The following is a 26,893-nucleotide window of genomic DNA, read 5'->3' on the forward strand; positions in this document are numbered from 1 at the left end:
ACTTTGTGCCCCCCATTTCCAATGGCATGCACTACATAGCACGTGGGCATACAACTTCTCACTGGATCTTCCTGGGCAGAAAAGCCTTGGCATGCTGTAGAGAACACGTATGTGCACCAAGAGGTGTGCAACTAAGCACGGATGCAAGGAGGTTTAGCACTTAAAAAGAACCGGTGCTACACGCTAAGCCACTAATGTAGATATAGCCTTAACGTGGGGGTGGGTACTGAGGTACCACTGTGCAGTCATTTAACTGCTATATGCCCTTTGCTGCTGTAGTCCAGCTCAAGTTTGGAGGTGCTAACCCAGAATTACAAGCCAGTCACACCAGGATTGATCCTGCCCCATATTCAGGCTGAACTCTGCAGCTAAGTCTCGTTCCCATGCTTCTGTGATATAGACATAGAGGTATATTCAGAAACCTCCAACGGACAAAGTTCAGTGAGAAAACATACTCAAGATCCCAAAGATCTACAGCCAAACATGGAACTCCAACCTGTCCCAGCTTCAAATTTTTCTTAGGTCCTCACAGCACTCTGGACGAAGAACTGTTTTTTATGAGCCTCCCCCTTCATGAGGTTCTTCAAACAGCAACACTGCTGACCTCACCTAGAGCCACTGACCATCACTGGAGTCAAGCAGAGGCAGTGGGATCCCACATACAAGCAGCCTCTTACTGCTGCCACATTTCTCCACAGAGGCCAGAAGACTGAAAGAATAGAAGGGAAACTCATAAACCTTCTCTTTTCCAGGCTATGGTGACAACTGTGACCTGCATTCCCTCTCTCCAGATGTATAGAGCTTTCTTATTTAATTGGGTTAAAAAGAATTTTGCAATTTTGTTTGAATAGGGACAACTACCCAAGCGACCAAGAACACTGCATCCTACTGCCCTTGTTCTCACTCCCCAATCTTTGTGCCATCCTCAAATTTTATCAGAAATAATTTTATATTTACTTCCAGATCACCGCCAAAAGTTATGAATAGCACAGGGGCTCTGACTGATCCCTGCAGAGCTACATTAAAAATGTTCCATTCAGTGATGATTCCCTATTGACAACTACTTTTTGAGATCTGTCAGTTACCCAGTTCTTAATACATTTAACATGTGCTTCAGTGAAAGTATATTGTACTAATATTTTAATCATAATGTCATGTGGAATAAAATCAAACGCCTTACAGAAGTTTAAGTATATTATCTCCACACAGTTATCTTATCCCCCAAACTTGTAATCTCATCAGAAAAATCAGGTTTGTTTGACAAGATATATTCTCCAAAAAAAAAAGTTGACTGGCATTAATTACATTCCTTACCTTTAATTCTCCAAATCCTCTGTCGGTTCTTCTACTCTTTTGCTCAGGATTGATGTCAGGCTAACCTGCCGGTATTTACCCTGAATCTTGCAGTTGCTTATGTTCAATACAGACAAAATGTTATTGCTTATTGTGAATTTGCAAAAGCTATAAGAAGTTAATAGAAGTAGGCCAAAAATCATCTGCATCCGCTCCTTTTAGGATTTTGACTACAAGTTATCTAGGCCTAGTGACGAAAAATGTTTAACCACTATCTTCACTTCACCATATACTTTTATTTAAAGAAGCCCTCTTCCCTGAAGGTGGAGTTATGGTTTTTGAACCATATACTGTTCTTACAAAATTATCCATTTCATTCATACTTCGCTGTCTTTATAAATGTTATATATGTATGTATATATCTGCACAAACATATACATTTGCTGGAAATACCTTTATTTTATCTATCTCAGATACAAGTAAGTCACAGCAGCTGCTCCTTCCACCCCACTTGCAGTGGGGAGATGCTGATGACTACGTGCCTCTATCCTACCACTGCAAAGATCTCCCTCTTTCTTCTTCTTAACGTCCATACGTAGCCAATAAATGATCACATGGACTGAACTATTGACACTGTCCATACGACACACAGCTCTGCCTAGCCTCCTCCACATGAAAACATGCATCAACACAGCTACCCGGATGGGATCAGTCCACTGACAAAGTCCAAGTGGCCAAGATCTGTGCAAGGCAAAGACCGGTTCAGTGGGATAATGAAAGACTCTGAGGAGTCTGCGCACACTGCATAGGTCCCTTTATTTTAAGGTACATCCTCCTCTGTTCCCCACCCCATCTCAATCAATAAGGAGCCTGTAGCCAGGCTTACGTTTCACACTGATACTGAAATATCCCATAGCAACAGTTATTAGTGGAATAACACTTTCTATGAACTGTGGGTAGGAATATCCACTCCATTCTAGTAAACGATGACTTTACTGCAGTTACTCATGTTTTTACCACCTCTAAAGTAGCAATAGCCATGCAGCACACCCAGGCATGAAGCCTTCGGTGCTGTAGAGACTCCTGCTACTTGCACAAAACGCCTCTGTGCGTCTCTTCAGCAACACAGGACGTAGTTGTCCTATACGCTTTATACCCCTGACCATATCACATCAAGTCCAATGTCTTGTTCCTATTCACCAAGTCCCCCATGGCACAGGTCCAAGATAGCTAGACTACCTCCTACAGTGCCAGAATGAGCACTGTGATCAACAGTGTAGGTCCTCAAGCACAATAGGGCTTTCCACCACGTGGGGAAAACAGTGCATGAAACAGCACCTTCCCGAGAGCTGGGCTGAGGTAGGGGCAAACTTCCCAGGAATTAAGAACTTTCACAAGCCTCAGCTTTCACATGCAAAATGCAGTGCGCATGTTTTTGATCTTGTGTCTCCTAAGATAAATACAAACTTATGTGTACTTACATTTGAAAAAGAAAATGGGGAAAAATGAAAAACAAACCTAATCACACAAGATTGTCTATTGCACATGCTTCTCATTCAGGATTGTGACAAAGGCTAGTCACGTTCCTTCAGTATAGGGGCAATATGGATACCACGACAGAATAGAACTGAGCACTGCATGTGTCAGGACTGTCCCTGTGCTCTGGGGAGCACAGAGCCAGAAGAGAAGTAGAAGAGGAGATCTAGAAGAGAATCAGGCTTTTTTTCCCCAACTTATATAGTTATTTATGTATTTAAAATGTTTTCAGAGCATCGCATGGAGCAAATCAATATATAAAGAAGACAATCCATAAAAGATGGAATCTTATCTAATAATATACAAAATTCACCTACCACAAAAGGTATAGTACTACATCCCCAAAAGGGGCCCAGGGCAGCCACATCAATGCATTCCACTGAAAACATCCTGCTCTGCCTAGGGATAATTTGCTCTCACACCCCAATGGAGTCAGACCATAGGCAGTGGTGCTCCAGATAGCGAAGACACATAGCAGACAGGGGGCTTTCTAAATACCATCAGCCTGAAGTGCACCCAAAAGGGAATACAGAGTCAATAGGCTTGCTCAGCTCGATATTGTTAAAATGGGAGAAAATTATACATTTAAATAAAACTCTTGTAGCAGGAGGTACAGCAGCATTTCAGTGAGAAGCACTGAACATGCTTATTCTACTCCACCGATTAACTATTTTTAATTTTTAAGCACGTCATTACAGCTACTATAATATTATAAATATTATATTACTCATTCAAAAAGATTAAATGGTCTCAAATAAGGGAAGATATTCTTGTTGCTGCTTTAGTAGCTCTTTGCGATCTGCTACCTGGCTTCTCTACCCTTCCACCATGCTTCTCTGGGACTGCCACTCCTAGAGGATACTGGGCGACCTCAATTCCTCCTAATCCTCAGCGAAAGCGGAAGCACCCAGCATCGATTTCTGGACATATCCCAGGTAAAAGAAACTATGCTGCGGGCCTGTTTTGGCACTATGTCTGCGATATGTCTCACGTAACCTTAGATGTCTAAAGTGTTGATCTCTGGGTATGGCTGCACTAGCTGTCAGGGCTGCAGAAGAGCGAACGCTGTATTGAGGGAGGAAATCACAGGGCCTGGTGGAGAAGCACTCCTTGGATGGGGAGGAACTGTGCGCCATGCGTGTGCCCCTGTCACTCTTCGGACTACGAAGGGCCTTAGCTCAGCCACGGACACCCATGCCACGCTGAGGGCAGCTGGCCAGCACAGCAAGACCCACAACAGCAAGGACTTAAACACCTCCTCATTCTGTAGCAAAGCCTGCAATCTGAAAATCAACCTACATGTATTACATGATGTCTTCTTATGCTCTAAACCTGGCAAGGTGGGAAACGGTGCTTTTTGGTTTGTGTTGACACAGCAGCAAGTATGACAGGAGGACAAGTCAGAACCAGGCCTGTCAGGAGTCGCTGCAATATGAAGTAATGGCATACTCGTTATTGCTAGCAGTGGTAGGAGTGAGCAGGAAAATCTCTGTCACCTTTCACTAAAACCAGAACTGTCATTGATGGCATTGCCCTGATACCTGCCGATCCCAGACAAAGGAAGAGAGCTCTGTTTCCTGGCGCAGTTCAAATAGAGAAAAAAATCCAGATGCTGCCCAAGAGAACTCCCAGAAACACCCTGAACACACTCAAGAAAACAGGAACCAATGAATGGTAAACTGCTATCTCTGTCAAAAGGAGAGGGACCCATGCCCACTGGAGTCAGCTGAAGAGAGGACCAGGCACCAATCTGCCCTGATGTGGAATAGGAAAGAGTTTTGCTATGCACTGGAACAGGGGCAGGACCGTTTGTTCTCTGATCTCACCTTCCACTGTAAGAAATGTTTCTGACTAACAACTCATCACTCATTCAGGTAAAACCTTAATATGCAGCGTTTGTTCTCATTGCAGTCTACCATCTGGGAAACACTGCTCGTTTGCCATAGTCCTCATCCGTTTCCCAACACAGAAGTACATAAGCGTTCTGAAAACATTCCCGCTTTTGGATTTCAGGCATCTGATGTTTTGCTTCCAGGTACTTCTTTCTGCCATGCTGCGTACAGCCATTTTAGAAATAACACAGACAAAAACAATAGCATTGTCATTGAACAAAGCCCCACTATCTAGTTGATGGAAGATATCAATCTAGAGTTGAAGGATTTTAACAAAACACAGAGAAAAGAATCTGTGTGAGACGAAGGATAAGGAGACAGAACAGCAGCTTTTCAATCAGGAGTAACATGCCATATGCTTTAGGAAATAACAAGTTCAATAGTCAGTGTGGATAAATAGCTTGCCACCAGAAACTGCATTCAAAATGGCACATAATTGCCACATAGATAAGCACAGAGTAAGCAAGAGTCATACTGAACTGCTCCACATGCAGCTCCCTGCAGCTACACATATTCTCCTCCCACAGTCCAAATGTCATCTCCAACGGGCGGATTCTGCTCCCCTACGGCCACGAGCACACGAACGGGGCGGCCCCAGGACAGCAACCACGGAAAAGCTTCAGGTCAGCTGTAAGCGCACAAACCACTGCCCTTGGTGGGGGGATGGCAGGAGGAACATCGGTGGGTCCAGGCAGACTCATCTCAGTTCCAGGGGCTGCATCATGTGGCTGCAACTCTTTTTTGCCTTGGGACAGCTGGTGCTTTCTTGGATATCCCATTCATGAGTTCATAGCCTAATTCATACTGGCGAAAGGGCCCGATTTACCTGCACCGGAGCCTACATAGCCCTTACTGCCGTCACTGGGCTCCAAGGTCCTGCTGGGTTCAGGGACGCTGTTTCACACAGCTTCAGATCCAGTAAAGCACGTGGTCAAGTCTAAACCTGTCAAGAGGTTCATTAGCTTCCATGGGACTATTAAAAGATTTAAAGTAAAGTACATTCTTAACTGCTTTCCTGAATGAAATTCTAAGCAAAGAGTGTGTCAACATAAATAAAGGTATCAGAGTCAGAGCACGAAAGATATTTGATTACACAGGTAGGATTTTGTCTGAGCTTTTCAGAACTATTTAGCTCAAATCATTGTAAATGTGCAAGAATTTTAAATTCACCCTGGAGCACAAGATTGGCACATCTTCTGAAGAAATGCAAGTAGTGAATAAATGCATCATATAATAATTACAAATTCCATAAAATTAAAGAGACACTGTCAGGTCCTATCTGGCTCCAAAACTTAGGTATTACACAACGTTGTCCAACAGTATCATCTCTTTTATTTCTCCATGGGGTTTTCAAAATGCATCCCTACAGCGTCTGCCCCGCTGTGTGTGCAGCTGGAAGTCCTAACTCAGGAAAATCGGGGAAAAAAAGAAAGTGAACTAAAGCAAAAGAGGTCAGACCTAGTACTGTCCTGGCTGAGAGCAACTCACGAACTAAAGAAACTACCATACAGTGAGAGGTCAATGGCAAGTAGTTCATTTGCTGAGATTTTATAACTCGTGGTTTTATTTGTTATTACAGATAAGGACCTTTTAAAAAGGAGAGAGAAACGAGGTTGACAATGTGCCTTTAAGAGTCTTGCTTTGCCCGAGGGAGGGGTACAAACAAGGCAAGCAGTATCAATGAGCTTGCAGTGATTGCCAGTAAATTGACATGATGAAGTCAACTAAATTAACAGTTTTAACAAGGACAGAATAAAACACATTTTGTCTAGCCCTGCCACAAGAGCCAACTACTGAGAAACTTAACAGCCCCCGTGAGCTACGCTCGCGCGTCTGTGCCCTTTGTGCGCCAAGGAACAGTAAGGCGAATATATTGTGCCTCAGCTAAAAACGGAGCCTATGGCAGGACATCTATCTTCCTCCGGGAAGGTTGCTGGGCAACTGGCAAGCTTTCGGCTCCGAGCTGACGTTTCCGAGCACACGCTTAGATCCTCCATCGCTTGCAACTAACTTGATTTTGATGGATTAACATAAGATGAAAATCTACTGTGCTTCTCTCTCTCTCTCTCTCCGACACACAGGGATCATTAAGATACAACAGAAAATACGACAAAGCGTAGACTTATAATGCGTGCAGAAGGGCATGCAAAGGAAAAAACAGGCACTAATGAGATTAATGCTCTGAATGATCCCTTATTCTACAGTAGAGACAAATATTTAGTTAGCAAAATCTCAGAATAATAATAATAATTTAAAAAGAAGAAAATGCAAATACACAGCCTAACTGTGACTTGCCTGTATCCTTGACTCTTTCGCATCCTTCAGAAAGACTATTTCGTTTTTCAGTGCTCTTTATCAGATGATGTTTAAGACTATTTCCCTTCACCTGCTGGAGATGCACTACTGGGACACAGTAGTTCTCTCTAATCCAATCTAGCTAAGCATTTATATCACTCTCATTAGCTTGGTATCTGAATACCCTATTGAGCTGCATTATCATTAATTGTTTCTTAAGTGTCAGCTACAGAGTCTGTTTTATACAGCACAAAACAAAGACATGATCCCTGCCCCGAGGAGTTTTACATGCTTAACAGATGGTTAATGACATCAGTGTAATGACAGCATTTGTACTGCTAGGAGATAACATTTATGGAATGTGGCATGAATGAATATAGGTTTGTTAAAAATTTCACTTGATTTTCTGGGAGAATTTTGTTGATCATTTTTCATAATTCCCTAGTGATTTTTATGGGGCTTTTTTATGGGTTTTATAGGCTAAAACCTATAGCCTCAGGCTTCTTTTGCAAACCAAGAGCCTCATCCTAACTGGACATTTTTACCAAAAAACTGATTCTTCTCTCACCACGTGCACAAACACACAGGCATACACAGTGTTTTTGTCAGAAAGGGGGAGAATTTCAACTGAACTAGAAGTATTTCAAGGAAAATATTTTAGTTAGCTTTAAGAAAGTTTGAAAAAGACCCTGATGAAAATGGCCAAATGGAAAATGCCCTGAGCTGGACAGGAAATGGAGAACAATAAGGCGACAGCCTGTGCCAGCAGGCTGAATGGTACATCGAGGATGCAGCGACAAAACGAGACCTCAGACAGCTACGAATAAGGCGTTCTGCAGAACCGACTAATTTTCAAGGACAAGAAACTCAAATTTGCAAGACAGGCAAAGGAGGCTAATTGGGCATAACTGCAGAGTGGCTGTACTCTTTCTTTCTCCAAGACTAGTACCAGGTGCAGCGCAAGCAGTCCCAGGTGGAGGGGGATCTCGGCTGGGGCAGGAGGGGGACGCGGCAGCCCCCCTGCCACCACCGTGGCAGCCCCAGGGCCGGGCCACAGGGAGAGTCCCCCGGGGCCAGCCTGGCTGCACTGTGGGCAGCAGCGCAGGGCCTGGACGGGCCATCCGGCCACGCCGCTGGGTGCTTCCTGTGCTCCTCACACGAGGATGTTCATGGCAGGGCTCTAAATAGTGCGTCTGTACCAGTTATTACATGTTATTCATTGCCACATACACATAAGAGGACTGTCTGCTCTTCCTGTGTGCTAACAGACCACAAATCCAGGGAGCCTGACTTCTGGGCTACCCCGGCACAGCTGAGGCACAGGGCTGCAACAAGCAAGTCAAGAGATGATTTGAATTTTTTCTACTGCATCAAATTTTATCTCATTGTGTTTTATTGTTATTGATACTGATTTTAGTATCTTCAGTGTCAGAAAGCCATTCATAACTGGGATAACACATAGCATTAAGTACAGGGTATTTCTATACGACCTCAAGAGGCCAATTCTTGATTTTAAAATAGAACCATTAAAAAATATCTTTTCTATTCAGTTTTTCAGTGTAACATGCAAAACGGTTGAACTCTTATTTCTCTTATTATGACCTTCTGGTATCATCCAGGATATGCTGGACAACTCTTCCCCATACACCAATCCTTTGCCGCATTCTAGAAACCCATTCCTGCAGCTTCTTACAGTACAATGACTCATTCTAAATTTCCTGATGGACTTCCCAGATTTTTAGATAAGATGCTAAAATGGGACTTTGGACTACACAAAGGCTGGTGGATGGTGGAACATGCAGGTCTCGCCGGTTTTCAGTTATGGTTCCATACGATAAAATCAGAATGTCTTACCCTACCTCTGTTGCCCCAGTTCTGGCTCTTTAAGTAAAATTTTCAAAAGCTGTTAAAAGCCAAGGTCCTTTTCCCATTCCAACTCAAGCATGTAAGATCTTAAAGCTCATTTAAAGCCAAAGAAATTCAGTCACTCGTGCCATTTCTAAACAGACCTGTATTTTTATTTCTACGTGTGCAGCTACACAGCTGCACATGCAAGGCAGGTAAAATGCTTGCAAAAATGGTGCCACAAAAGACAAACAAATCCCCAGTAAGCACATTAAGATCAAAAAAAGGTATAACCTCAGAGCATTTAAATATGGTGACAATAGCATCTTCTTCCCATTGAGATGAAAATCTGTACATTTCCCAGTAACCTCAATGTAAATTCAACTTAGAACAGCTCTGAGACGATCTAAAAATGAATTTGTGAACAGAATAATTAATAAGACTCTTGGGTCCTTATTTCTGTGGGCTCACATAATGGCAATTAAAGCTAAGCACCTTTGAACAGCCTCTAAACAAGCACATGGAAATCTAGGAGAACCTCCAAGTGGGGATTACGCATTAACCTAATGTTCACAATCATGCTCAGAAAGTTTGCTCTTTCAAAGCTCGAAACAGAAATGTTAATATTCTGAGGCAAATAAAAAAAAAAATCTTGAGTTCTTGCAAAAGGCAAATTTTGACTCAAGTACATAACAGGTAAAACAATTCAAAACACCCATCATCTACTGCAATTAAAATGCCCCAAACAGATTTTGAACAACCTTCTCTTTTCTAAGGAAACTTTCTTCCTCCAAGTGAATTGCTAAACTCAGGTGAGCATCAGATTATTATTTACTTCAGGATTAAGCATACACTTCAAGATTAGCCTCCACGTTTGCTTGCACTGCAGTGAAAAGAGCACAGCATCACAGACCACAGCGGCAATTAAAGCCAGTTCCACCTTGTCTACTCTTGCTCTTTAAGAGCTCAGTCCCCTTCTCGAAAATGCTGAAGTACGAACAGTTAATGCAAAAGAGTCATTGCACACAAGAGAGTAACAACAAGAGTCCACAGGAAAAATTACCTCCTATTTCCAGACAATTAACTGGAAGTCTTCCATATTTTGGAGAAGAAGAGGATGTCTGTCTGCAGAGCGATGCTACATGCAAGCCACAAATAGGAACAAGCTCCAACAATTTCTGCTTAGCTTGCCTGGAACAGAAAAAGAAAAGCTGTGTCTCTGGGGAAGGTGAAATGTCTAGCTGTGGCTTTACAACAAATCTGCAATCAGAAAGAAAGCAGCAGACAACTTACTACCAGATTTGACACTATACCTCCAGCTCTTATTCTCTTCACTACCACGGCAAGCTATGCAGTCCCTAGTATTGTTCCCTAACTCAACATACACTAATGGACCCAGCTAGGTGAAATCATCCCGTTTCATTGCAGTCCAGAGAATTACACTCACTGAGGATGGGAATCTTTGAGATTACCCAAATCTCTGGTGACTACCTTACCCTAACAATGGGAATGATTGTGATATGAAGTCAGGTCTTGAGTGCCAAGTTAATTAGTTGTATCGTATCAGCCTGCAAAAGACAGTAATGGATGTTCCTTTAAATAATACACAAGGAAATCATAGTAGGGTAGATGGATATGAGTGGAAATTTCATAATTAAATCAAACCACGTCAAATAGAAACTGCATGGTATCCCTGACAAGAAGTCACCTACACCACTCTAAAGGTCTATATTTAAGAGTGGTTCTAGTAACAGCAGAACTAGCTTGCAGTCTTACACCCAGACTAGGTGATTATGACACTCCTTATTTCCATTTAACGTAGGTTCAAAAATTGGCTCTTCTGTAGCACAGAACTAAAGAGCTGGAAAAAAAAAATCCCAAATGCCACATCAAAAATCACTTCACCTTATATGGTGTCTTTAATTTTTGTAGGAAAAATCAACTTCTTTCCAGTTCACTTCACACTTAGTAAACTCTCAGTATGATAATATCCATTTATCCTCAAACAAGTTCAACTTTATCCCTTGTAGCCTGTCCAAAAATGTAACAAAATCAAGATGCTCTTGTTTTTTAAAGACTGAAATCTGAGTGTGACTGTTTCCTTTCCTTCATTAGCAGAAGAATGCATGCGTGGGACATAGAAGGAGAACAAAATAACGTCTAGATCTGAGGAGAAATGAATAACAAAACCAGAACAACAGGAGCAACTGAGAGAAAAAAAATTAGAGGACTACATTCCTGTGGCCTGCCAGGGTGTCATTCAGAATACCTAATGCAGATGATTAGGACAACCTACTGTAGACGATCTCAATATCTCTAAAGTCATCGAGACCCTTCATTAGGATTTTATCCCAGTCTCTGATAATTAACATCTTTTCTGCAGATGGCCTGACCTGAAGCTGAAGTTGCTACTCTATCTCCTCAAATGCTATTTCAGCTAGGATGAAATTACACGAACGAATAAAATACTTCACCAGGGCAAATCTGAAAGCAAAGCCTCATACTGACAGGCACAGCATTGCAAAGAGTGACACCAGGACACTCGTTCCTGAACCGTTTTAGGATGCCAGCGTGGTTTCCAAGCAACCCCAACAGTTAACAAACATGCTCGCTTCTGCTTCTGCTGAAGAGAATGACAGTTTGTGACTGATCTCAGCATCTTGCCTGGACATACACAGAGCTTCAAAGACTTGTGCTCCTGCACGACCTACACACTTCCAGAAATCTCATCCCTTACCCTGGATCTGAAGAGCCACTGGAGCCCAACCCAGAGCATGCCGCCTGCCTCACCAGCGTGTACATGCCTCCAGCTTTGGGCAGTTTTCACAAGGAAGGGTGAATCTTGCAGAGATAACATTTCGCAGACGTGCAGCACAGCGGGATTTTGCTCCAGGTGTGCAACAGACTGTTAGTTGATATTCACCCACTCGGAGCTTCAGTTCCCCTTCTCCTGAATACAGGCAATCACTCCCATCGGCAATAAGAAGTCTTATAGAGGTCAGAAAAAAACCATTTTCATAACCTTCTTCCTATCCTACTGGTAATTATGTCAATGTTTTCCTCATGAAAACAACAACAGCAACAAAACCCCTGTATTATAGCTAGGTTAAAGGAGCATTTTTAACCCGAAGAATTTACAAACTTAAAAGATCCACAGCAAAAACATCAGGTGTAAATGAGCAAAGCTCATTATGTCAGTGGATGTACTATGTCTACAGAGACACACCAGCTGAGGAGCCGATATAAGCATATGCTTAAATCTCAGAAGAGAGAGAGCTAGACCAAAACAGAACTCGAGAAGAAGCTGTTCTCTTTCTGAAACGGCACTGTGTAGGAAGAAAATGCTTTTTGCTGTGTTAAAACATCTCAACATTCTTCATTCCTGTTTTTCTTATACTTTCAAAACAAGACTTCCATACAGAACAGTGGAAGCAGAACTTAATGTATTAAAAAATAAATAGTTTTCACCTCAGGAGCAAGAACAGATCAATATGTGTACTGTGGAAATGAGCTTGCAAAACTCTCTCAAACTCCTGACTGTGGGCAGGGGCAGTTTGCCTGAGACAGGCTATTGAAGCTTTTTATAGCAATTCAAGCTAAGAAAGGAGGTCCCTCTCTGCACAATAGTTACAGTCTGACATACTGAAGCACTCCGTAAGTCTGGGGGCTAAGCATCACTGTTTATTAGCAATTATTATTCTAATGAGTAACTCTTGGGCAGTGCCCAAGAGTAAGTGGAACTTCTGCCATGGGATGACAGAAGCATTCCTCTTCTAAAAAATGAGGCAATAAAATCAACACACAAACATGTGCCACAGTCATACAACCTACCTTCACCCAATTGTGCCGTAACAGCTGACAGCATAAAAAAGCAGCCCTCCTAGTTGAGAGCTTTCTTTGGGAGCAGCCTCTGAGGTATCTCCGGTTATTTGGTGCACTAAGTAGGAGACCTTTGAGAAGGAGGCAGGCTCTGCTAAGGCTATTTGAGTAGTGGCCGGCTTTCACTGAACCAGCCAGCAGACTACAGGGTTTGGTTTTGCAAGTGCGTTTAGTGGATGAACCAATACTGATCTCACCTTTGATGAGGTGTCTGATGAAATTTGAGAGCATCTGTCTATACGGCTGCAAACAATACTAACTAGATACTACTAACTCAGCACTAACTAGGAGCTAAAATGTCTCATCATGGTCTACACTGACAGCTACACCACTGTTTGGCCCGGGATTAATTAATATAATACCTGACAAGTGCATTTAGAGATTAACGGCCTGTAACTGCTTGGTTACCTTGTACTATATAGAGTGAAGCATGTTAACGTCAGTAGAGAAACAGTTTGTTTTAACCCAGTGTAGATACTACAAGGATCCAATGAGCTTGAAAATATGAGGTCAGCCTCTCAGAGCCACTTTACATCCCTAAGGTTTTGGGAACACCCACTTCTGGCCCCGGATGCCCATTTGGATGGGCCACAGGCAGAGGCACCTGCAGCTCCGGTGGAGCTGCACCGCTCGCCCTGCCCTATACCGCAAATGGGACATCCCGGTCGGGGTACGTTGCACACAACCGCTCTGCAGGACTGAGACTGAGCAGGAGCTTCAGGGCACTCAAACCAGCAAATATAACTGAGAGCAGCTCACAGGTAACTCCGACTTACGCCAGGGTCTGGACGGTGGCATCCGGAGAGCGGGTGCCCACTGCCAGCCTCCAAACTGGTCCTCCATCTGCTATGTGCTGTGCACACCGCAGTACCAGAGAGAAATAAACGTGGGCCAACATTTTCTCTTGCTCTTGGCTGCTGCATTTAAATTGAAAAAATTCACAGCTCTAACAATTGCAGAAACAAAGCTTTTTCTCAGCTTTCCAAATCAGGGATGTTTCTGGGAGGCCGGGGATCTGATTACTGCTCAGCGGCCAGTCTCACAGGAGCACCTCCAAATAACTCTAACAGACTCCAGCTGAAGCTGTAAGGCTAAACTCGGCAACCTTAAGCAGCGCTCTTCAAACGTGGATCCCTACACATATGTTCCTACACAGTCCCCAGCTCTGCCCGATTTAGGGTTAGCAGATTATTTAGCTGCTTTATCCCTGGGGAGGGGGGGAAAATCCAGATAATCTGGAGATTAAACTGGAAACACTCTTCCTGAAAAATTGCTTTTTGGAATGCATAACGAAGAGGAAAATGTTTGTAACTTGTACAGCTCCCAGGAGGAAGACGAATACGCCCGCTGTCCTCAGAAGATGTAACAGAACCCCCGCCGGCCCCCACGAGCAACCAGCCTCTGAGCAGGTACGCACGAAACTGCGATGACTGTTCCCAAAACTGCTCCCTGCCCCCGCTTCGAGCCGCCACACGTCCCGCAACCGCAGCACGCTCTCCGGGCAGAAACGCCTTCACCGACACGTCCGCACGGCCCCCGCGCCGCCGGGAGCCCGGCTCCTGCCTTGCTTCAGTACTGCAATACCACAGCACTGCCCACCCCGGCTGCTCGACGCGCAACTGCGAAAGCAGTCCGCTCTAGCCAGAAAAAAAGGAAACGGAGACCAAAACAAAACCCTGAGCGCATTAGTCACTGTTAACTATTCTTTCCAGAAACATAATATTCAGGGTATTTCACATTATTTCCTGGACAGGAGATGTCTTGGGGGCTTTTAGAATTGGATAATTAGTAAGATATAAATCCCCATAGCCAAATCAGCAAGCAATTCTTTCAAACACACATATATACACATTAACACTCGAGTGCTTTACCTTTCCCCAAAAAGCAACCGCTGCTGTCAAGCACACCCATCTATTACAGCCACATGCTCTTTTTAAGAATAGCTAATCAGAAAAGCATACAGAGGCATTTAATCAGGTTTTTTTTTTTTTTAATGACCTAATGTTTTGGTTTGCAACTGCTGCCAACTCATGCTGGGTAGAAATTTAGTACTGTCGGCATTTAATTATTATTTTATCACAGATTTCTTTACCTTCCTACAGCGAAGAAATAGCTAGAAAAAAACTGCAGCAACAAACAGTTTCCGAAGCCGTTCGACAGTGTCCTCGTTATTTAGCTGTACTGGAAATTACCATTTTAGGACACACAATACCTCACGCTGCAATCCCCTGTTAGGGCAGATAGTGCCGAGTTTACACCTCTGCAGCCGCTGTTGGCAGCGAGAGAGATACAGGACGGGTGTCAGAGGCAGAGCCAGGAGGGACGGCAAACACCTTTCCCCTGGGAGCTGGCCAGGCTGTGACACGGCTCACTGAAATACGTGCCAAAGAGCGAAATGGGGAGTGCTGGGGTTTTGTTCTACCCTGGGCCATCAGCAACAAATTAGAGCGCTTTTTGTCAATTTAAAATCTGGTTTTATAATTCCCTCCCCGTCCCCCATCTGAATCAAATAAACTCATTCTGCAACCTGTCACAGGCTACGGGGAAAATATGTGTGTTGATCTGCTGCAGACTGCAAGACAGGTTTATTTGATTCACATGGTGGGGAAAAGAAAATTTCAAAAACAGGCTGTACGCTTTTAGAAGAAATCCACCTGCTGGTCGGTTGCTGCTGGTAAACTCACAGCATCGCGTGAACGTCCCATCTCGTGGTGCTCTGGGGCCAGGACAGGTGTGTGGAAAAGGGTCTCTACCCACGCCCCCGAGCAGCCCAGCGAGTCTGCTCCCAGGCATCTTAGGAAAGGACGGAAGGGAAAGGCCCTGTTGAGCCCTCCCAAAAAGCAATCATTCTGAATTAAAGCACTGCCTCCGTCAGATCTGTGCTGGGCCCTCCCCAGAAAAACAATCCTTTCTAGTTCTTTTTAGCAGTTCATGCATGACTGGGGCATCCTCTCAGCTCCGTGGGGACTGTAGGACCCTCACGCACACAGATGATCTCCGTCCATCCTTTCTTATTCGGGGCTGCGACAGGAGGACCAGCGGGGCCGTTCTGCCCGTGCCTCCGGAGAACCGCGGCCGCTCTCCCAGCGCGGACCTGCTGCGCCCCGCGTGGGAAGCGGGGCCTCTGCCAGCGTGGCCACGAGACGGGAACGCAGCCCTCTGGGGCTGCTGCCTGGCCCTCCAAACTCCATCCTGCTGGGGCCGCCTGCCGAGGACGCAGCTCGACAGGGCATCGGCAGACCTCGGCGGCTGACCTGACGCAGGCCAGGGCTCGCGACAGCTTGTGTTAACGGCACGAAGCAGGAAGGGCTGCGAGGATGCAAGTGGGTAACTTTGTCTTCTAGAGTGGAGGGAGCACCATCAGCCACATGCTTATTAAAACAAGTATTAGTCTGTGATATCAATCTAAGATAGCACTAGGAGGTTTGTCACCAAAAGAAACAGAAGCAGAAGAAAAATAGGATGCTGTTGCTGGACCTGTGTCCATGGACACAGGTAAGCATTTTTAACTTTAACAGAGGATCCACTACAGAGACGACTCCTTCCCTGAGAAACACAAGTACTCCGGCTGTATACTCTGCATACAGTGATAGTCATTGTCATTTAAAAGAAAAACACAGAGAAACACAGAAGAACGGAAGTTAGGAACAGCAAGATGGCAAATTTTATTTCTCTGTTGACAATGTAGTACTATCTTGCCAATGTTAGAAAGAAGCATTGCTATCCTGTACATGAAAAAGAGGTGGCGGGTGTGGGGTTTGATATCCAGATGGTCAATATAAATCGAACCTAAGTGTGGTAGATAAGGAAATAATTATTTTACCTGCTTAATATTAACTCTTCTCATAGTGCACTTTACATATTTCTTTACAAGTTATGTTCCTGGCTGTAACATGGAGTGAAGGGCATATGTTTAAGAAGCCACATATAATACCAGTTTTCCAGAGTAAAAGAGAGGGAAGTAGCTGTGGTCACTGGGAGTATTTGAATGTCACTTTGTTAGGCTGTGCATTGCATTTGACAGAGCTAGGAAAGGAAATTAGAAGTGATAACTGATAGTGCCATGATTAGATCAGCCACCTTGGGAAAGGTGCTGAAGCAGAGATATTTCACTAAAATAAGGAGAAACCTGGGAATAGATTTCTGGCAAGTGATCGCAAAGTAGATATGGCCAGAATTAGAAATGGATTTTGCAGGCCGATAAAACGTAACAGATAGAAGGCAGCTCAAAATGATATATCATGAGGTCCTAGAGAGCGACTATAAAGTTTGTTCTCGGTTATTTAACATACAAAGATCCCAGAAATACTTAACTTCAAAATTCGCTTGCTGTGTTATTAACTTTAACGCGCAGAAATAAAACAATGTTGCATTAAAGCTTTCTAGTAAAAAAGGAAGCTGTCTTCTCCGCAGCTGTCCAACTCTGACTTCAGTGGAGTTACATCACTTTATACCACAAGATAAAAGTGGGATAAGAATCTCTTTTTGGGCTTTTGACTGACAAAGATAAATGAAAATGTATGTTTCGTTATTTTATCTTGAAGAAAGTTGCTTTAATAATGAAGGATAACTCTTTGCAGGGGTAATTAATGCACTGTAATAAACTCATTACATGCATTTCTGTAATCTAACCATGTTTCCTTCTTCTAGAGCTCACAGACAAAGCAGTTCTCCAGCCTGCTATTTAGGCATTTTAGAGGCAGAGGGTTAGCTTTATCATCTATTAAAACAGGCTTCGATCATTCTGCTGTCCACTTCTGTCTGTCTGTCTTCTCCTTAGTAACTTTTGCCAATCAAATTTAAACGTAAAGACAACCAGGTTCTTGCAAATTCTGTAAAGTAAGGTGGCCAAGAGAGAGACCTGATTCATATGTTAATAGGGGAAAGGGTGCTACCTGAGTTCACAGTTATGAGACACAGGAGTTAATCACCACAAATGTTAATCACCACAGAAATGTGTAGACAATCCAGCTTCATTAGCTCCAGTAGTCGTAAGACTACAAGATCAGTCTACGGGCTTAGGGGTCCGCAAGTCAAAAGGCGTACAGAGGTCTTGCGTACAGAGGTCTGAATTTGGCTCTCCATTCCTAGTTTGATTGGTTGGTTGAACTGTTGAAATTTGCCCAGACAAATAATGGATTGTTCATAAGAAGATATAGATTTCACAGTTATGGCAATATAAATCTATGTTGCAGCATATATGTTTGTACAAAGAGGACTTCTCACTAGCTGGCTCCAAACAGCCTTACGTGCATCCTTCCCACTGGCACAGTGGGAACTACTCACTTACATCGCCCTGCGTACCAATGGAGAAGGCACTTGAGAGAGCAAGGACGTATAGGGAGGAGCAAAATATTAACACCATTTACCTGCCTCTAGAATACAAATGAATAATAATTACTATCACTACTACTATATCGATGACAGCAAGTGAGGAGCAAACTGCATTCATAAAAATCAGACATAACTGCCACTGCATCCCATGGGAGTTTCACATGAATACACGAAGGTGGGCTTGTTTAAACATGAACCATCTACCATGAACCAATACTGAGCTATTTGCTCAGGCAAGGTTTTCAGTGAAATCAGTTAAGACAGGCAGAGTCAGTAGATTTTGGCATGACAAGGGACAAGCTTCACATTTTGCCAACATTTAAGGTACTACCTACGTGCCCACACTGGCACCAGAAGAAATAGCTGGCTAGATTTCTCAAAGTGCCACGCTGATTGCTTTAACACTTCTGGAAGTCAAGCCACTTCCTTGCTTCCAGGTGTAGCAGACTACCCTTTGATAAACCTTGCTGAAAATTTTGTCCCTTGAGTTTGGAAACAGCAGTTTAATCCCCAGTTCCAGCATCTAAGAGCCTCCATCAAAACGATGTTTAAAAATACAATAAAACAAGCCCTTCCTGACAGCACACAGGCTGAATCCTACTGCCTTGTTGCTGTGTTGTTGTGTTTGAGCATAAGGTGGGAAGGCAGTAGCTGTCTATATAAATCAATATGCATGTGGTTTCCCAGCCATTCATTCATGTGCTGAAAGTATTTTTGACAGGAAGAAATCTGCTGAACATAAGCAGTCCAGAAGCAGCTGCTCAAGTAATGCCAACAGTTCTGTGTGGACCCTCTGATTTTCCCCAGTGTTCATATGTTATTAGCGGGTTACAGGAACATATATAAAGAGTGTGAAATATGAAAGCACGACTAATAGTCATCTTGGTGGAGAGACTTATATACAGGAGTGATTTTTGCTCCAAATGCTTTATTTAAGCTCTAGGTTTTTAGAGTCAGAAAGAAAATCTTTTTTTCCACATTATGCCTACCATAGGGCAGCGTGCTTGGGATCCTAGCTGTTCTGTGGTCCTGGGTCTTACCCTCGTACAATCAGTAGTAACTACTAATCTAGCAAGACCATACTCAAATTCAGAATGAAGATTACCAGGAGAAAAAAACTGTTCCATATTTCAAAATAATTCCTAAACTGCCCGTGTCACATCATGAACAGGCATCTTCATTTGGGTGGGAAGTAATTTACACAAAAGAAAAATAAGAAGGAAGTCTGGCTTGAATAAACCAAGCACAAACAAATACAGGGAGCAGGCAGAGTTCACCGGCTTGGATTATTATCGGCTAATGGAAAAAAAGCAACTGGGCAAGACTGATATTATTGTTATCATCAGTACAGCAATGGCTGTTTCATACAGCCCCTTGATGAAGGAGAACACTGGTAAGAAAGCCTTTCCTAGGAGCACCATGGAATCATCCCCTTGAGGAAGGGTTCAGGGATTGTAAAATTGTGTTTGGCCCTTTTCTCATTCATAACATCTCTTTAACACTTTTGAACAACTCTATCCAACTTGATGACACAAGCACAAACTGCTAAGAGGTCTGATCATATGGTTACACTCTTTAATTAACGTTGGTGATTTTTGAGTGATCTCATTATCAGCCCATTAGGAATGAGAGTAAGGCCACTAACTTAGCTCTCGCAGGCCCTTAACGTCCTGGTGCAGTAACGTGGCTGCACGGGACCACAAGCAGGCATGAGCCTCACAGCTCTTCAACTGTTTGTTGACAACTATTGACAGATGGTACCTACTACTTTCTGGAACTAATCCACATGAGTGACCTATAAGTGAAAGGCTTTACATCCCATTACCATGCCTCAGAGCCATCCAGATCTCACTTTGCTTTCCCCAGGAGTGATCTTTAAACTATTTTAGCTTCAAAATACGCAGCTTTTTTCTCAAGATCTGTTTTGTTAGAAGAAGATTCCAGATATTCCAGCAAGTGTTATCTCCTTATTCCTTATATATAAAGGAATATATATAAGGAATATATAATATATTCTCTGCCTGATTAAAAGATTCAAAACACTGAGAGAGACCAAGAAGGAATAAGTGACATGAATTAGCACTGTAGCTGCCGGAGCTGTGCTTGCTCTATGTGGCTTAAGAGGTTTGAAGGGTCTGTCGTACAAAGTGGGCTGTCTCTCTTGAAAGAACAACTCATTCCACAAGACTGGAAGCGTTCAGGAGCCTCAAGAAAGCAGCAGTCAGTGGAGTGCCTTCATTGCTGAGTTAAATCAAGCCCATGCTTAGTTCTGCCTCTAACTGACCTTCCATCCATACGCATAATGCCTTCACCAAAGTCCTATCTTGAATGCATAAACTGAATATGGTCCTGCCTTCATTCAAGCCACTAACCTATCCACTTTGTGGTGAGGATACAAGCTAATTCACTCACTGACAGTCCTTCGATGCACCTGAGTGCCCAGAGGATGAGGAGCTCCCATGAAGGATGTGTTACTGCTGCACAGAGATCCATGGAGCAGTTCCCAAACCTGGTGACCTGTGCAGGAAGACGAGCACCAGGAAAATAGAGTACCTCAGATATGGCTTTATGGTCGCTGCTACAGCTGACAGTGGGACAAGCCAGGAAAGCACCCAACCAGCTACCAAGATTATCTTCCCCATTTTATTAGGCAACTTCAGTCTGCTTAAGAGTCAGAAAACGCAATAGCAACAAAATATGATCCTAATGCAAGCAAGCAAGCAAGTGCTACCATTCCACTAGGAAAGTCAAGTTTCTAAACTGCTGTTCTAAACTGCTGTTTCTAAAAGACACTGGCTTTCTAATCTAGGCTATTTCCGAGGTACTCAATAGGAAGACCATCAAAGGAATGTCACCGCGCATCAGTAATGCCACCCTGGATTATGAAAACTGGAAGGATTTTTAAAATGCACTTTACTTTTCACTTTTGATGCTCTTTATTTATTTATTTTTCTTATCTTGGTACAATTAAGTCAGTCACATTTCTAGTCAGGCTATTTCAGGTCTTTGCGCAGTGGTCCAATACTGTAAATAGGCTGCAGTTGCTCCAGGAAAAAGGTCTATTTGAGAACAAGGGCAACCCTCTTAATACACAAATAATTGCTACTTATTACTCTTTTTTTTTCAATTTACTTTTTTTTCCTCCTCGAACATAACAAAATATGGCCAGAATGAGATCTCCTTTTCAGTCACAAACCGAACTCAAGCTGCGTAGTCTTTCCAGACCTTTCTCACTAAAATCCTTGATCCTGCTCAAGTCAAAGGTTCACAAACCAAAGGAGAATCAGAGTCACAAGTGGTTAAATATCCTTCTGTGTGTTCCTTCTGCACAGAGTATAACAACTTGGCTATACCCTAAGACAGGATTTCCAGAAGTAAAATCATTTGAAGACATCAAGAGATAGCAATTCCCCATCTAACACGGTAGTTTATTCCAGCAAACCACACCCACTCTTAAAATATGCCTTATTTCCTATTTGAAGGTATCCGGTCAGCTTCATCTTCCAGCCGTGGGCTCTCCTAATGCCTTTCCCTGGAAGATTCCCATTGGTGGAAGTACCCTCTCCCTGTGAAGATATTAGTAGGCTGTAACCAAGTCATCTCTCATTCTTCTTTCTGAGGAGTTAAAGAAATGAACCTCTCTGAGACTCTCACTACCAGGCATTTTCTCCAGCCTTTTAACAGTGGTCGCGATTTTTAACTCATCCTTTCCAAATTTGTATCATCCTTTTAAATAGCCTAAACAGCCCAGGATTGATCTCCCTACCACCACAGACAGACCCTGCATTTCCGTCTTCTCTTCTTGCATACAAAGATCTGAGCTGAAGCTGTGCTCCTGACAGCTCTGCCTTGGGAGCCCATTGAACCGCTCATCTGCCGTGACACCGATTCCTTTCCAGAACTAGTGTTCCCCACTGCTGACGTTGCGGAGAGGCAGGATTTGTCTCCATGCTTCCTAAGCAGACCCTCTGCTTAGCTTGCAAACAAGGCTGCTGCTTAGTACCAGTCAGTAGCAACGCAGACGACAGAAAGTGGATGCTTAATTTCATAATAAGCCTTCAAGTAACTATCTGACAGCAATGAGCTGCACCCAACAGCAACCCAGGTTGGGTGGAAAGTCACAGCCAAAAGGCTCTGCAACCCATCACGTCACTTATAACGTTGGTATATTTAATAAAAACCCTCTGACTTCCCTGCACCTGTTTGAGTTTCCCTAGCAATAATCTGACTTCAAATTCTTCTAAGCCAGAGCTGGCCATGTCCGGTCACACAGCTGACAGCTAAAAAGGCAGACAAACAGGTGCCCCCATCAGCACCAGCGTCACTCTTAAGGCATCTGGCAGGTTCCTGTGCTCAGCAGAGAGAAATGGGCAAACTGCACCATAATGTGTTACCGTAATGCCTCCCCCAGGATCCCAAGTGCAACGAGCACAAGGTGGAACTGAATTTCGCCACTGTAAGTCAGGGCTAATGTCACTGAGGCTAAAGGAATTTAATTTGGGAAAGTGTGATCAGAATTAGGCCCACAAAAGCCATCCCAAAACTCACATGCTGAAATTATATAAAAGACGTATCGGCCCTGTGCAGATATCCAGAAAGCTTTCTGCAAAGAATGAACTAATTTCCAGAGTAATAAATTAAACAAAATAAAGTGTAGATTTGAAAGCAAACTGAAGATGGACAAAATAGAGACACAGTGAAACCATTTTCAGTTACAAAAATACTACAAATAGATCAACCTAATCTTGACAACACAGCGGAGTCCCAAGGCATATCTAGACCTTAAGAGCACTCTGAAGCCACCACTTCATTTCCATGGAAAAATGACGTGCAGAGCTCTCTGCACAGGAACAGCCACAGCAGCACCACGCAGCATAAATTAGTGATGCCGCTGTAACCATCCCCAGGACATTGAAGTCTGCTGCACTATTACATTAGGCTACTTTGCAACAACAGAAGACAGAAAAAAATATACATAACAGCTAAGCTGCAGTTTATTTATAGCTCAGCTTTTCAAAGTTTACTAATTGCAGTAGAGCTTATTCATGGCTGATGCCTCTGAACAAGTCAATGTCATTCCCTTTCTCTTCTAAACTTCAAATAATATTAGGTGAGTTTGATATTTTGCCCTGCCTTGGCTTTGTGAGACACTCTCTTCTAGCCCTCCTTGCCCTGGTCTAGCTCTTCCTCTGTATCGCCACGTCCTCTCCCCACAGTTGCTGCTGGGGCCTTGAGTGCCTCTTTTCTCTTTCCTCATCCCGCAGGTGATCTTCTTCACTCACACACCGACAGTTACTGTGCCAATGAAAACATGCTTTTCTATCCCTGACTCTCCCTCTCCAGCCAAAGCCAACCCATCTCTCAGCCTGCCTTGCTGACATCTCTTTGCTAAGCATCTCGTCATCAAATCAAACTCGATATAGCTGCAGTGGACCTTCTGATCTTTCCTACCGAACCTCTTCACTTCCCCAGTCTCTATCCCTTCTGAACAAACTTCCAGCCTCCTTGCTGCTCCAGCCTATAACCTCTTCCAATTCCTCTGCCCTTCTCATCTTCACTCTTTTGATGATACCTCTGGACCAACCTTCAGCAGGTGTAAATCAGTGTTAACTCCACTAACTGCAATAGGATTATACAAATTTACAAGAGATGAGGTTCTGCTCTGACGCTCCTAAAAGCAAATATACTCTATCTGACAAGTAAAAACTCTCAGACACATCCCTCAACATTTCTCGTATTTATTACCGTGATCTCCTGCTCTCTGGTCTTCCAACAGCCACGCTCTTTTCAGTACATACAAGCTCTTGAAATTCTTCCTTGACCTTTAGTTCTCCACTGCCCACAACTCAAAAGTTTCCAGTCAACTCTCAAACCACTTGCACCTAGCCACTGCCCATTTTCCAGCTGCGTTCGGCTTCTTATGTGTTCTGAACATGCCTGCCACAATTTGGTGCGCTAACAGTATTTAATTAGCAAGGATAAATCACACACTAATTTAGAGATTTACCTCATGCCAAAAAAAGGAAGGAGAATCACTATGGAAGTTCAATACTTGATTTCAGATTTGAACGCAGCTAAAAAGAATCTGTTTAACACAATGCGGGCATGCACCAACCTTACATACTTAATTTTCCAGATTACGTGAAGGGTAAAGAGTTATTTGTGCAGCCCTAATTAATATCAAGCATCGTGCTGTCCTGGTGAAGGTGCTTGAAAGTTTTATAAGCAGTGTAGTACCTGTATAAACCTCTGCTTAAACCAAACAGGCCTCAGTAGGGTGAAATAACGCAAAGGTGTCTTTACACCCTCCAGACCACACCTTTAAGTTTTGTAATGACCAGAGGCTTGACACTTAACGGCTCCAGCCTACACATTACTGCTATCTTTGTACATAAGTTTCCATTTTGTAAAAAAAAAAAAAACTGCATGTTTTCTTTAATGCAATATCTATTAGATAAAGAGAAAAGCTGTTTCCAAAAAGCAGAATACAGTCAGCGTTGAGGGCCTTCCATACCTGGAGGGATGTGAGAGTACGGGGGCAAGATCAGGTCCTGAATGAATTTAGGAAAGAGTTTGCCATATGCACAATGCCAGAATGATTAAATGTTAATGAAGAGAAAGTATATTAGTGAATTATTAAAATTTTGTTCCTCTCTGCAAAGCACAGAGTGAGAAAAATCCAGTTAAGATAATGATAAAAATAGGATCAAAACATTTTGAACCCTTCTCCACCTTCAACAGAAAAGCCTTACAAAAATTTGGTGTTAAAATTAACATATTAATTGGGTGGCTTCTACAAACCATCTACTGTAAAACCCATATCAAAACAACTTGGAGTTTGGGGTAACATGAGATTTAATCCAGTTCCGGTCAGAATTTTGGCTAACTCCCATTTTTAATAACCTCTCAGAACCTCTCTAATGCCTCTGCCTTCTCACAGCAAGCGCAGCCAGCAATTAAATTCACAGCTAGAAGATATTACTGAGGGGACCAGCGCAGAGCAAGGCTCTGCGAGGCTGGGTCAGCTTGGGAAGTCTGCATAGGCTCACTGTGCCGGAAGCTGGCTTTAGCCTGCGAAAAGGTCGGCCTCTCTGCAAAGCCAGCAAGCAAAAACAATGCCCAGGTCAGCAGCGAGGCATCACAGCGCCCGGGGCAGCAGGGAGCGCGGCGAGCCCCAGGCAGGAGACAGGGGCTGAGGCTTCAGCAGGGCAGGCCCAGATCCACTCAAGAACGAAGCTGAGAAGAGCAACTCCTTACGCTCTGCAGCACAGGAAGAAATTTCCCATAACGCTGCCGCTCCGCGAGGTGCTTTCCCGAACCTAGCTTGGATTGCCTCGTATGCAAAGCCCCGTCTGTTAGGAAGTCTGGTATATTTTCTTTGCAACAAAAATAAGTATGCCCAGAGGCTGTGAGCAAGCTGTATCAGCACATACGCAGCAGGTGAGTGCTGTGCAATCAGGCTCCAACGGGGGAACCCAGCACTCAGCCCCAACACACCGAGTTCACACACACAGTCCCAGGACAACCATGACACCTGGCAGTTGGGCAAAGGTGGTCTCTGGGCCAAAACCATCAATGGCCTTAGATAACACAGGCCCTATTTTCAGGAAAGAGTAAAAACATCCAGTCTTGGAAAGTTATCGCTATCCACTAGTGATGTAAATTCCTGCAAATGCCGGAAAAAATAACAATATCAAACAGCTAGATGGATCCTTCTATTCAGTGGCACCTATGAACCCAAATCACAGGTCACAGTGCTGCTGTCTGAAGGCCCTGCAACACACAGAAAGATGGTCTGTAGCAGAGTTTACAGCAGTAGACTGGCAATGGAGAAGTGAAAGGGAAGAGCGACAAACCACCATTCAGTTTAACAGGCAGAAGTCCTATCTCCAGACTTTACAGAATGGCGGTGAGTTTTAGGGAGAGTTTTGCAAGAGCATACATAACACCTTACTTTTCCCCATATCTTCCAGGAACTCCTCCAAAGAATGAAGGACAGAATAAGAGACATCATGATTGTTTGAAAACCTAAAAAGAAAGTTATGGAGACTAGGTTTGATCAGTAGTGACTGTACATAATCTGATAGGAAACGAGAGCAAGCTCTGAAGGGCTGTTAGACATGACAGAGAAAGAAGAGCAGGGAAGACGCAAGTAAAGTGATCTTCTCCACAGCACACCAAGTGGCGCAAGGCTGCATCTGTCAAGGTCAGACAGAGGGACGTTGCTCTTGCGAGATGCTGAGAGCTGACAAGCTTCATTACTTGTGTTTATGTTCCTCCCTGAGAGAAACCGAAATACCACACTAGGAAAGTAATATAAAGGTGCAGCTTGTATGTACCACTTTTCACCAGCAGATTCAAAGTGCTATGGATGCGTTTTCCACTCCTGTAGCCTTTCCTGGTGCCACCCATGTCCAAAGAGGAAGGACGAGGTAGTGGTCCCCCCAGCCATGCTGTGCACCCCCTCCTGCCATGGGGAATCCCAGGGCCACGCACATCACATGCTTCGTGAGATAACTTGGAAAAAAAACAAAAAAGGTTGTTATTGTTTCTTATTTACACAGCACCAGTGGTGGGAATGGCCCTGCTGCAGCCAAGGGGACTGGTAACAACTCTGCAGCACCAGTCTTTCACGGAAGTTGGTCCTGTGCTTTGAAGGAAGGGTAGAGAGAAGATGGCAGGAAGCCACATCTGCGCCACCCCCGCGCGCAGCAGTGTCCTGGTCACGGCAAGGAAGGGAGAGCCACGGGCACGAGGGGAAAGGCTCACTGAGCAAGCGGTGGTGAGCGCCTGGGCACGTGCATGACGTGAGCCAATGC

At 43.7% G+C, this 26,893-nt stretch overlaps 1 protein-coding gene across 15 annotated transcripts in view; it reads right to left on the reverse strand.

The window, feature by feature from the left end:
* Positions 1–26,893, reverse strand: part of FOXN3 (forkhead box N3) — a 223,241-nt gene that overhangs the window by 190,974 nt on the left and 5,374 nt on the right. For 7 of the 15 annotated variants that reach the window (XM_068946787.1, XM_068946785.1, XM_068946779.1 and 4 more), the window contains exon 2: positions 9,925–10,052. The exons of the other annotated variants lie outside the window; for them this stretch is intronic. The gene's annotated coding sequence lies outside the window, so the exon portion shown is untranslated. The remainder of the gene's footprint in view (positions 1–9,924; positions 10,053–26,893) is intronic. 15 annotated transcript variants of the gene reach the window in all.

The sequence above is a fragment of the Struthio camelus genome, chromosome 5 (genome assembly GCF_040807025.1).
Source record: "Struthio camelus isolate bStrCam1 chromosome 5, bStrCam1.hap1, whole genome shotgun sequence".
Lineage (NCBI taxonomy): Eukaryota > Metazoa > Chordata > Aves > Struthioniformes > Struthionidae > Struthio > Struthio camelus.